We start from the raw sequence: 13139 nt of genomic DNA, 5'->3' as shown, positions 1-13139 counted from the left end.
CAACTGTGAGAGTAAGCAAGTGGAGAAAAAGAGAGCCAGCCAGCAGCTATTGAGAACACCAACTGGATGAGTAAGGTAGAATTAACTATATAAATAATTCTGTCTGTGAAATAGTAACAACACACTTTTTTGTTGTTGTTGTTTAAAAGAAAACCTCATTTCATGCTGTTGGCCTAGAAACTATCATCATGGGTAACCTGAGTTAATAAACGTAATCCTACTGAAGTCACACAATGACTTGAATTCGTGCTATCTTAAGGCAAACTAAATTAAAAATGTCTTACCTTAAGGTATGTTAAATTATGGGAAAAGAGCAAAACCTAGGTTTATCACCTGTAATTCTGATTCCTAAGTGGGAAGGAATCAATCAGCATTGTTCTTATAAGACTGCAGATTCAATATATCTTTGTTATCTTTAGATTTTTGATAGTGAGAATTTCTGGAGCCTCTTTCACTCATTTTTATTTGTTGAAGGACACAGCTATTATCATGAGCAAAATGAATGAATTCCAGTCTCCTTCTGCTCTGCCACAACATAAGCTGCCCCCAAAAGAGAAAAGCCCTCAAACCCCATGTCAAAAGCCTACTAGTTACCACAACAGAATCTCAGGACAACGAAAGATCTCACTGGGCAATTCCTGTAACTTACAAAGCATGTCTTATGTTTAAAGCCATAGAGAAATAGTTACAGTTTATTGCTTGCAAAGCACATGTTATTAAAATATCAATTTAATTTGTTCAGATAACACTGCAGGCATCTATCTGTAAGTGCTCTATGAAAAATTTCTAAACCAAAGAAACCCATTAAAAGTCACTGAAAATCAAAGAAACTTCTACAAACACTGGTAATATAAGTGTGAAAATTTACTGCATTTATTTTAACATTAAACATTAGAAAGGAGGGCGCCTGAGTGGCTCAGTGGGTTAAGCTGCTGCCTTCGGCTCAGGTCATGATCTCAGGGTCCTGGGATCGAGTCTCGCATCGGGCTCTCTGCTCAGCAGGGAGCCTGCTTCCCTCCCTCTCTCTCTGCCTGCCTCTCTGTCTACTTGTGATCTCTCTCTGTCAAATAAATAAATAAAATCTTTAAAAAAACAAAAACAAAAACATTAGAAAGGATCTGGGAAATACTTAAGCTCTGAACACTCTCCTTAGATGAAAGAATGTTAGCTATATTCATTTCTAGGGAATATGATATGGTTTGTGTCAGATCATGACATGTAAACATTTATAAACAAAGACCTCATACTCAACTGGGAAATTGGAGATTGGATATATATTTGTATAAATTATAAAATCAGTTCGCGTATGTAAAGTGCCAAATGCATATGAAGGCAATTATCATTACAAAATGATAATTAGGAAAGTTCAGAATTTTAAAAAAAGTATAATGATGACCCCCTAGATTTGCCTGTAACCTTTGGCCCAGGTCCTACTTTTAAGTAGTCAGATGCCAATAACCTGAATGCTGCCTCCCTCTTGAGACTTCAACCATACCCACTGTTTAAGAGGCTTCTCACCCAAGTCTCTGGCTGGGAGGGTGCTCTTGAATAAGACGCTGACTTGGACAGGCCTGGGTGTGTCCCACTACCTCGTGTTCTCTAAGTGGGACTAAGAGCCATCCCCCTTCTGGGCAAGGTTAGTGCTTTAGCCTCCCATTCAGTTTTCATGTCCTGTCCTTCTCAATCAATGATGTTCGCTCAATAAATCTAGTACTTCCTGTTTGAAGCATTCTGTGGCCAGAGTGGTGAACTAGACAAGCCCAACATGGGCTCTTCTTGGAATTTGTATTTTAGGGGAGGAGACGACATTAAACAACTATATGACTTTTAAAAAACATTATGCTGTGTCTCATGCTTTTTAATAACTTTTAACCTTACACATATAATTCATGCTTGTGACTACAAATCAAACAATATAGACGTTTATTAAGAAAAAGTTAATATCATACCCTATCCCATCCAGTTCATGATTTCAGTTGGATTTTCAAGAAAACACATGTTTTCAATAAATGAAAGGAAGAATTTGAGTTGAATTTTCAAGAAAATGCAGGCTTTAAATAAATGAAAGAAAAGAAGAAGAGACGGTATTTGCTGTTATCATGGGGAATAAGGATGTATTAGGCACTCTGTTGAAGCAGATTTTAACATCATCTTAATTTTCCAAGTGAAGAAATTGAATTTCAAAGGTTCAGTTACATGACCAAGGGTCACAGCACTAATATTCCAGCCAAGTTGACCGATCCCATTGATGTAGGCTGGGATCTGGGCTTAGACATTTTAAAAGGGCCTTCTGAGTGCTACCCCTGTGGAGCCAGGATTGAACACCACTCCTGAAGCCTGAAGAAGGAAGGGAACTGAGCCTTGAAAAGTGCCCGCACTGGGGACAAGATGAATGAGAGCTACAGAGGGAGAAAGGAGCCTTAGAGGAAGGGTCTTTGAGACAATAGAAGGCCATAAAGCCAGGGAGGAATTCTGAACAGAAGTGCTTAATACAAGGAAATGGAAATCCAAGAAAACAGTAACAGATAACTATTTGGAAGTTAATAGTCCTCTCCGAAAAAGCACTGGAGGAAGAGTAGGATGATCTCGGTCAATAAAACCAGCATGAAAGAGTTTTTGTCCTAGAAAAAAAAATTTTTTTTGCCTGCTGACATAATGGAGGTGAGTCCACTCTGTTTGGGGGCCCAGAAGTCCAGTAAAGGACAATCAAAGGATTTCCTCCATTCTGAGGCATACTTTTTAAACTCTGACTTTCTTGAAATCAGGATGTGTTTTAGAATAGCTATTTACAAATGTATTATACAGATGTGGTGCCTCTTTTTTTCCTCCCGTGTAAAGCTTTTATTAAATCAAGGGTGTGTTATACAATTTATTGCATCCTAAAGACCAGGAAAGATAAACTTCAACAAACTTGAAATGAAAATCTGCTCTGTGCCAGACATTCAGAATGAAAGAATTAATAAGCAGGGTCCTTACTTTCAAGTAGCTCACAGAGAGATGTAAACAGAAGATTTCGGTATAATAGACCTTGGTGGAGAACAACTGCAGTAACAGGGTGTGGGTTACCTCCTTTTTCCCTTCTGAATTAAAGAAAACATTCTTGGGGCCCCTGGCTGGCTCAGTTAGTTAAGCATCTGCCTTTGGCTCAGGCCACGAGTCCAGGATCCTGGGATGGAGCCCCGCTTAGAGTCTCACATTGGGCTCCCTGCTCAGGGGGGAAACTACTTCTCCTTCTGCCCCTCCCCCATTCATGCCCTTCTTTCTCTCTCTTTCTCTCACTCACTCATTCTTGCTATCTTTATCTCAAATAAATAAATAAAATCTTTAAAAAAAATTCTCTTTCTAAAATAATCTTAAGTTTCTCGAAATATATAAACCAATGATTACCTAGTTTTCATATGGTCTCTTCTAACTGCAACTCAGTGTTTTCCAATACATTTTTACTGTGTTTTTAATTTCAACAAGAAGACTAAAAAGCACAGATAGGAAATGGAGGAATCGTTTACAGTCAAATTAAAAGAGGTCATAAGAGAATGCACCAAAAACAGTGAAACAAGCAGGGACTTTTGTTTTAAGAAGCAAGCAAATTTATGGAAGTAGAAAACACTCCAGATAGCCAAAAGAATGTTGAAAAAGAAAACCGAACCTGGTGGCATCACAATTCCAGACTTCAAGCTCTATTACAAAGCTGTCATCATCAAGACGGTATGGTACTGGCACAAAAACAGACACATAGATTAATGGAACACAACAGAGAGCCCAGAAATGAACCCTCAACTCTATGGTTAACTAATCTTTGACAAAGCAAGAAAGAATATCCAATGGAAAAAAGACAGTCTCTTCAACAAATGGCGTTGGGAAAATTGGACAGCCACGTGCAGAAAATGAAACTGTACCATTTCCTTACACTACACACGAAATTAGACTCCAAATGATGAAATGATGAAAAACTAAATGTGAGACAAGAATCCATCAAAATCCTAGAAAACACAAGCAGCAACCTCTTTTACTTCAGCCCCAGCAACTTCTTGCTAAACACGTCTCCAAAGGCAAACGAAACAAAGGCAAAAATGAACTATTGGGACTTCATCAAGATAAAAAGCATTCACACAGCAAAGAAAACAGTCAATAAAACCAAAAGACAATTGACAGAATGGGAGAAGATATTCACAAATGACATATCAGATAAAGGGCTAGTATCCAAGATCTTCAAAGAGTTTATCAAACTCAACACCCAAAGAACAAATAATCCGATCAAGAAATAGGCAGAAGACATGGGCAGACATTTCTCCAAAGAAGACATACAAATGGCCAACAGACACATGAAAAAATGCTTAACATCACTTGGCATCAGAGAAATTCAAATCAAAACCACAATGAGATACCACCGCACACCAGTCAGAATGGCTAAAATTTACAAGTCAGGAAATGACAGATGTTGGTGAGGTTACAGAGAAAGGGGAACCCTCCTACACTGTTGGTGGGAATGCAAGCTGGTGCAGCCACTCTGGAAAATAGTATGGAGGCTCCTCAAAAAGTTAAAAATAGAGCTACCCTATGACCTAGCAATTGCACTACTAGGTATTTATCCCAAAGATACAAATGCAGTGATCTGGAGGGGCACCTGCACCCCAATGTTTATAGCAGCAATGTCCACAATAGCCAAATTAGGAGCCCAGATGTCCATCAACAAATTAATGGATAAAGAAGATGTGGTATATATATACACAATGGAATATTACATAGCCACCAAAAAGATGAAAATTGCCATTTGCAATGACATGGATGGAACTAGTAAAATAAGTCCATCAGAGAAAGATAATTATCATATGATCTCACTGATACATGGAATTTAAGAAACAAAACAGAGGATCATAGGGGAAGAGAGGAAAAAATGAAACAAGACGAGACTAGAGAGGGAGACAAACCATAAGAGACTCTTACTCATAAAAAACAAACTGAGGGTTGCTGGAGGGGATGCGGGGTAGAGGGCTAGAGTAACTGGGTGATGGACATTGGGGAAGGTATGTGTTATAATGAGCACTGGGTATTATATAAGACTGATGAATCACAGACCTGTATCCTGAAACAAATAATACGTTATGTTAACTAATTGAATTTAAATAATATTTTTAAACAAGAGGCAAGTAAATTCTATAGAAGCTACACACCGTCACTGAAGAGTGTGGGGCATGGAAATATTTTGTTTTCTTCTTTTCCTTACATTTCACACAGTGCTTGACATGAATGGGCACTCAATACATATTTGCTGAATCAGATATAAAAGACAAATCCCACTTCTTATTCTCATGATGGCACAAATTGTTACAGCTCAGGCCAAAGAAGCTGGAGAAATTCAAGCCATGAGGACTTCCTGAGAGAGACTAAATTTAAGCTGGGTTTAAAGGAACATTTTGGGAAAATCTCTGGCTGCCTACTTGGGTGGATTTTTTTTTTCCATGCGAATGAGAGACTTGCTGAGATGATGATATAACAGAATTCTTCACAGGGAAATATCATTCCAGAAAGGAGCTGCTGACCTGCCTTTGACCTAATGTCATGACAAAGTTGCCTCTGTGCCAACCAGGGCCCATGGTATTGGTCCAAGATTTATCTTAGTAATAATGTCATAAGGAACATTTCAAATTTCTATGGACAGTAGATGGGGATGGAAGGCAGTTGTCAAGGAGGCTGCAAAGTCCAAGGTAAGGACAAACAAACTCGATGCCAGCCCTGAAAAGAAGGGCAGAATGAGTTTAAAATGAGTGGAAATAACAACAATAAATAAAATCTTAGGGGGAAAAAAAAAAAGCCTGGGCTCTGAGGACAGACTTCCTGAGTTCAAGTCCTAGCTTCACCACCTATTACCTGTGACATCTTGTACAATTGTTTAAATTATTTATGCCTCGATTTCCAAATTTATATGATGGTAACAGAATCTACTCCATTGGGTGGTTGTATAGATGTGTTGTTATGTACACAGCACTTAAAATAACACTTGGGGGGCGCCTGGCCAGCTCAGTTGGTGGAGCATGCAACTCTTGACCTCAGGCTTGTGAGTTCGAGCCCCCTGTTAAGTGTAGAGATTACTTAAAAATAAAATCTTAAATATCAATCAATCAAATCAAATCAAATACTTGGAACATGCTAAGTACTCAGAAAATAGTGTGACCATGCAACTTATCACCTAAAACAGGATACTTCTGAGAGTGAAACAGAAAGCTAATCAAACTGGTCACCTGGACAACAAACTAAAATGAACAAATCAGGCCAATCTATTAATAAATGTTATTATTAGTTAAATAAATGAAGTACATTGAAATAATGTAGCAAATGCATTTATTAGAATTCTTATTATACTGTTAGCTAAAAACAGTCAGTATAGAGATTTAGTATGAGATACAAATTTCATTCTATATGGTTGAGTTAACCTCCCAAAAGGAGAGAGGAAAGAGATGGAAAAGAAAAAAGGGAAAAATATGAAAATAAGAAATCAATTAAAATTAAATTAGATTAATATCTGACCAATAAGAGATCTAGAAAGAGATCAGAGAAAACAGAAGGAAGACAATAGGGGAACCTGGGTGGCTCAGTGGGTTAAAGCCTCTGCCTTCGGCTCAGGTCATGATCCCAGGGTCCTGGGATCAAGCCCTGCATCAGGCTCTCTACTCCACAGGGAGCCTGCTTCCTCCTGCTGTCTCCCTGCCTGCCTCTCTGACTACTTGTGATCTCTCTGTCTTTGTCAAATAAATAAATAAAATCTTTAAATAAAAAAAAGAAGAAAATCAATAAAACGAGAAAATTTCTCAGAAGGGAATAATATGAGTTTCCAAATTGAAAGGCTCCATCAAAGCCAAAAAAAACCCAATCCAAAACAAAATATATCAAGTCATATATCACTGTGAAACTTTGCTATGATAGGGATGAAGAGAGCATTTTAAAACCTTCAAGAGGAAAAACAGGATATATACAAATGATCTAGAATCCAAAAGGTATCATACTTCTTGATAGCAATACTGAACTCTAGAAGACAATGGGGTAATGTCTTCCATGTCTGACAGAATATGACTTTCAACCTAAAATTCTATACCCAGCTAAATAATTAAGAAGGAAGGTGGAAAAGAGACATTTTCAGGCATGTATTTAGGCACATACATACTAAAAAAAAAATTGTACCTCAAAGCATTTTTTCCTAGGAAGCAACCAGAGAATATTATCAAGCAAGACAATGGATGTATACATCAAGAAAAGACAAAAGAAGACAGAGCAAGAAACACATTTCCTTTGACAAGCAAAGGGGATTCCGAAGATGGTATTAAAGGAAAGAACCAGAAATATGGCCATGAGGGGCCTAGGGAACTATCAAATCAGACAGGATCAGGACAAATGGGGGCTTTAGAGAGCATGTTTAATGTATACAAATACTAGGGTAAGTTCCAAAAGAACCAAATGAGCTAAAAAGTGTTTACTTCCGCAGAAGAAAACTCTGGGATAGGAAGCAGGGAGAGAAAAGTTTTTTTTTTGTTTTTTGTTTTTTGTTTTTTACTATGAGCTTTTTAGTACTATTTATGTGTATTGTATATATGTACATAAATTATTTCATTAAAATTGAAAAAAAATAGCACTATATTATGTACAATGTACAAGCATTTTATCTTGATAAAAGTAACACTAAATTACAATAGTCAACCAGAATTTTAGTAATTTGGGCTCCTAAGTTGAAAAAATTTCTGTCTAAAACTAAGACTTTTGGTATGAAAGAAATATTCACTGACCTGAACAAACAGGGCTTTCTGTTTATTCAAAAAGGTATAAGGTGTGCCTGTATTTGGCATTAGTGAGCGGGTATGCAGAAAACTGCTTATTTTATTCCATAATGAAATATTGCCAAAACCAGTTGTTAAACTACCACAGACTTAATGACAGCCACTATTTTAACAATATATTGGCACATAAATGTGTACTTTTTTTCTTGGAGTTGTTTTCCTCAAAACAGCCTTAAATCTTGACAGCTATTTTTAAGGCTGTCTGTGCCTGACCCATTGGAGGGATTTCCATGAGCGTCAAGTAACAAAAGTTCTGCAATTTTTAAGGTCATCAGTACCTGCTTCTACATTTGCCCTCTTGGTCCATTACCTAAAAATTGTCTTTGCACTTCCTTCCACCAAACCTCCCTGCCCCAGCCTCCTCTTCCGCTTTGTGGGGAGGGAGAAGGGCTCTTGCTGAAGCCGCAGGTGTTGACCGGTCAACACGGAACTACCATGGCAGTCACTGCGTCAATACCACAACTATTCATTCAATAAATATTCAAGTGCCAACCATGTACCAGGCACAGTGTGAGGCCTGGGGATTCAGGTTGAACCAAACAGACATAATTCCTGTGGTCCTTGTATCTTCTCATCAAGGCAGGACAGAAACAGCCAAGATATGATTGAAAATTTAACTGTGGAAGGTGCGATAAGGAAGAAATGCAGGATGCGTGTAAATGTTTCTGATGGAATGAATGGATATTCCTCATCACAGGTTGGAACTCTTGAGCAACAGGGTAAGATGCAACTACTTTTTGAAAAATCTACTGTTTCTGAAAGAAAAGCTAGCCAAAGAGATGATGGTGTTATTCTTAAGAAGAAACGATGCCCAGGAGGGAAAACATTTCCTTCATTTCAGAATGTGGCTCTTGACCACGCATTACTCTCTGGATAATTTACAAAAGTTACAGATGATCTGATGAACCCTGGGTGTTATATACAACTCATGAATCACTGAACACTACATCAAAAACCAATGATGTACTACTATATGTTGGCTAATTGAACTTAATAAAAAATAATAATAATAAAAAGAAAGAAAGCTACTAATGTCTGACACATGTAAGAAAGAGACATTACTAATTCCCTGGCCTATCATCTACAATTTCTCAGTATATCAGAACTGTAGTTCTTAGAACCTGTTCAAGAGACCAGGGTTACCGAGAGAGCAGCTGCTGGGCCTAACAAAATGGTTTATGGCAATGAAATTCATGCATGAACTGCAAACTAATAGTAAACAGATGAGCTAAAATTGGGGCCAGGGCAAACAGAGTTTATGCACTGAAAAGAACACAGAAAAACAAGGATGAAGTATGTTACAAGGGCTCAGATTGCTTTTATTCTACTATTACCTGTTCAGTTTCGTGAAGCCACAAACATCCCCTGATCATGGTAGTTTTAAACATTCTTACATCACCACTGGGGCGCCTGGGTGGCTCAGTGGGTTAAAGCCTCTGTCTTCGGCTCAGGTCATGATCCCAAGGTCCTGGGATTGAGCCCCACATCAGGCTCTCTGCTCAGCGGGGAGCCTGCTTTCCTCCTCTCTCTCTCTGCCTGCCTTTCTGCCTACTTGTGATCTCTGTCCGTCAAATAAATAAATAAAATCTTCAAAAAAAAAAAAACCATTCTTACATCACCAACATTTACATAAATGGTGTACAGAAGATCAATAGTATCTCTTAGCTAATATCTATATTACCAGACGAAGCAACAGAATAATAATCACTCTAGTCCATTTAATATGTACTACTTATTATCATTTCTGCTTTTCATTTTTTATTATTAATGTTCAATTAGCTATATGTTGGCTAATTGAACGCAATCTTTTTTTTTTTTTAAGTAGACTCCACCCCCAGCATGGAGCCCAGCAGGGGCCTTGAACTCACAACCCTGAAAATTAAGACCTGAGCTGAGATCAAGAGTTGGAGGCTTGGGGCACCTGGGTGGCTCTGTGGGTTAAGCCTCTGCCTTCGGCTCAGGTCGTGATCTCAGGGTCCTGGGATCGAGCCCTACATCGGTCTCTCTGCTTGGCGGGGAGCCTGCTTCCCCCTCGCTCTCTGCCTGCCTCTCTGCCTACTTGTGATCTCTGTCTGTCAAATAAATAAATAAAATCTTAAAAAAAAAAAAGAGTTGGACGCTTATTTGCGACGATGTGGATGGAACTAGAGGGTGTTATGCTTAGCGAAATAAGTCAATCAGAGAAAGACAATTATCATATGATCTCCCTGATATGAGGAAGTGGAGATGCAACATGGGAGGGTTGGAGGGTAGGAAAAGAATAAATGAAACAAGATGGGATCGGGAGGGAGACAAACCATAAGTGACTCTTAATCTCACAAAACAAACTGAGGGAGACACGGGGGTGGGTAGAGGGGTCGGGGGGGTAGGGTTATGGACATTGGGAAGGGTATGTGCTACGGTGAGTGCTGTGAAGTGTGTAAAACTGGCGATTCACAGACCTGTGCCCCTGGGGCTAAAAATACATTATATATTTATAAAAAAATAAAAAAATTATTTTAAAAAAATGAAGTGGAGGCTTAACTGGCGGAGCCACACAGACACCCCTCATTACCTCTTTTACTTTTCATTTTAAGCCCACTCATAACTTCAGGTCCCCTTACCTGGAAGAGCAAGACTCTGAAACTGGGCAGAGTTAGGTTTAATTCCCTTATCTTATGAAATGTAGATGCTCTCTGAGTGTTAGTTTCAAGGGAAAGGGGGGAGTGAAAATACATATCACATAGGGTTGTCTTGAGAACGAAGAACAGAAGTCAAGCACCCAGCATGGATCCGACACGCAAAAGATTAGCTTTCTTCCCCATTTTAAGAAAGTCCCAAATTGACCACAGAATTAGCTACTTCTTAAGGCTTTCTATTCGCTTTTGAAAACTATCACCTCAAAAGTGATAAATTCTAACTCTACTCTCTTCTATAAAATTTTCTCTAGGAGCACTAGACTGTTTTGATGTACATTATTTGCTTTCCGCTTTAAAAAAAAAATCATTAAAATTTTTTTTTACCATCTTCCTGGTAAGGGGCCAAACTATTTCAAAGAATTTGAGTTTGGAAAAACTTCAGCTGTGAGTAGTGGTGAATTTATTATCTGTGGAATATCATTTCTCATCTATGTCATCATGAGGCCTGTGACTGGTGCATTTCCCCAAACGTTCACTGACCACAGTGAAAGAAAGAGAGCTGCAGTGCTCAGATGGGATATTTAAAAGACTGGGGGAAATAAAAAAAAAACAACAAAACAAACAAAAACCTATAAACAAACAAAAACCTACAAGAGTCCCTGTAGCAGGGATGTTTTGAAATTATTGATAATCAGAAGGAAAGCTCTTGTTCGCATAAGTTTTATTCCAAATTAAATAGTCTCCTTGATATTGAGAGGAAATACTCTTTTCTAACTACTTTGGTTTATAGCTGTTACTTGGACCACTCATTTATTGAGTCAATCAACAAATATGTTTGGGATGTTGTTCTTTCCATCAAACAGCTCATAGCATAGTGGGGAAACGAGACATACAGATAATTCTGAAACATGGACAGAGCAATGCTATAGCCACACAGGGATATTATGCATATAACCCAGCACAAGGGTGAGAGAGGAGTTGTGGGAAACTGTGTGGGGAGGAGTCTGAAAAGGTGAGGTTAGGCAATACAAGATGAGTGGGGTTGCAGAGGAGTGTTTTAGGAAGAGCAGATACTGGGATGCTTGGGTGGCTCAGTCAGTTAAGCTGCTGCCTTCAGCTCAGGTCATGATCCCAGAGTCCTGGAATCGAGTCCTGCATCCGGCTCCTTGTTCAGTGGGGAGGGTGCTTCTCCCTCTGCCTCTGCCTGCTTTTGCGCACTCTCTATCCCACTGGCAAATAAATAAATAAAATCTTTTAAAAAAGAAAAAAAGAAGAGCAGACACCAGTAATAGAAGTTCAGAAGTGATAAATAACATCGATGGATGCCTAAATATTTCAGTGCTACTGGATCCCCAAGTGTTATGAATGGTGGAGGGACAAGTGAGTCAGGAGTTAGATGAGTTCACTTTTAAGTTTTTGTTTAAATTCCAGTTAGTTAAGACACACTGTAATGTTGGTTTCAAGAGTTCACTCTTAGTTCTGAACTTTAGAGGATGGAGAATCCCAAGAAGGAATTTAAATTTACCCACCTTCCTTTTTATGTATTACCTGAAGTGATAAAGTCATGCTTAGATTTTAGATAGGGGATGGGTATGAGGGGACATTACTGGAGATAGGGAAGTCCAGACAGGAGTCTATCTGCTAGGCCCAGGAGAATGACAGTAATTTAGAGAGATGGCAGTTAAGATGGAGAGGAGGAAAAAAAGTCCAGAATTAACGAGGACAAAAATAGACAGGACTTAAATACTGGATGTAGGAGATGAAAGTAATAATGGAGGCAATGGGCTTCCAATTTCTAGTCTGAGTGAATGATTTGACAATGGACCAACTCAGACGAGCACAGAAGAAGCATCTCCATTAAAGGGAAGAAGGTGATGATGATGAGTTCAGGTGGACTGGAAGTACCTGTGGGACATCCAGTAAGAAGCAGATAGATAAATATGTGAAACTACATGAAAGAGCTGTGCCAAGGAGCTTTTTCTGTCATCATCATTATGTTGTATCTGAAAAAAAAGTGAATGGATGAGAATAGGGAAGACCAGAGAAATAAAGATAGAATTGTAGGGAATTCAAACTCCTGCTGTTTGAAAAGAGAAGAGCCACGAAAGAAGGCATAGAAGGTGCACCTGGTGGCTCAGTCCATTAAGCATCTGCGTTCAGCTCAGTTCATAATTCCAAGGTCCTAGGACGGAGCCCAGCATCAGGCTCCCTGCTCAGTGGGGAGCCTGCTTCTCCCTCTCCTCCCTGCTTGTGCTCTCTGTCGCTGTCTCTCTCGCAAATAAATAAATAAAATCTTAAAAAACAAAAGACACAGAAGAAAGGAGGAGAGCCAGTAGAATCAGGTGTCCAAAGTGAAATAAGATGTTAATTGAAAAATGCCCACTGAAGAAAGTAGACAGAAAGTCATCAGAGACCATAATGAAACTAGAACAAATAGAACAATTTGGGAGAAGTGGAAGGAAGAGAGGGATGGAAGCTCCAGTAGAATGGGTTGAGGTATGAAGTATTCAACAAGTACAGGCATGGTTTTGAAAAATTTGGATAAGAAAGAAACTATAAGAAAATATAAATAGTAACTGGAGGAGATGAGGGGTCAACTGTAGGTTTTCTTAGGTTAGGAGAAATGTTATCTTACAGAAGTCTTCACTGCTTGGAGTGATGGGTAAGTGGTGATGCAGCTAGGCGTGAAATGGCC

General features: G+C 38.8%; 1 protein-coding gene across 1 annotated transcript in view; it reads left to right on the top strand.

Moving 5' to 3' along the window:
- Nucleotides 1-13139, top strand: part of CUNH4orf45 (chromosome unknown C4orf45 homolog) — an 83516-nt gene that overhangs the window by 53165 nt on the left and 17212 nt on the right. The gene's annotated exons all lie outside the window — the stretch shown is intronic.

Source organism: Lontra canadensis, unplaced genomic scaffold (assembly GCF_010015895.1).
Source record: "Lontra canadensis isolate GAN:19392208 unplaced genomic scaffold, GSC_riverotter_1.0 scaffold1, whole genome shotgun sequence".
Lineage (NCBI taxonomy): Eukaryota > Metazoa > Chordata > Mammalia > Carnivora > Mustelidae > Lontra > Lontra canadensis.
This window is presented reverse-complemented; position numbering and strand designations above follow the sequence as displayed.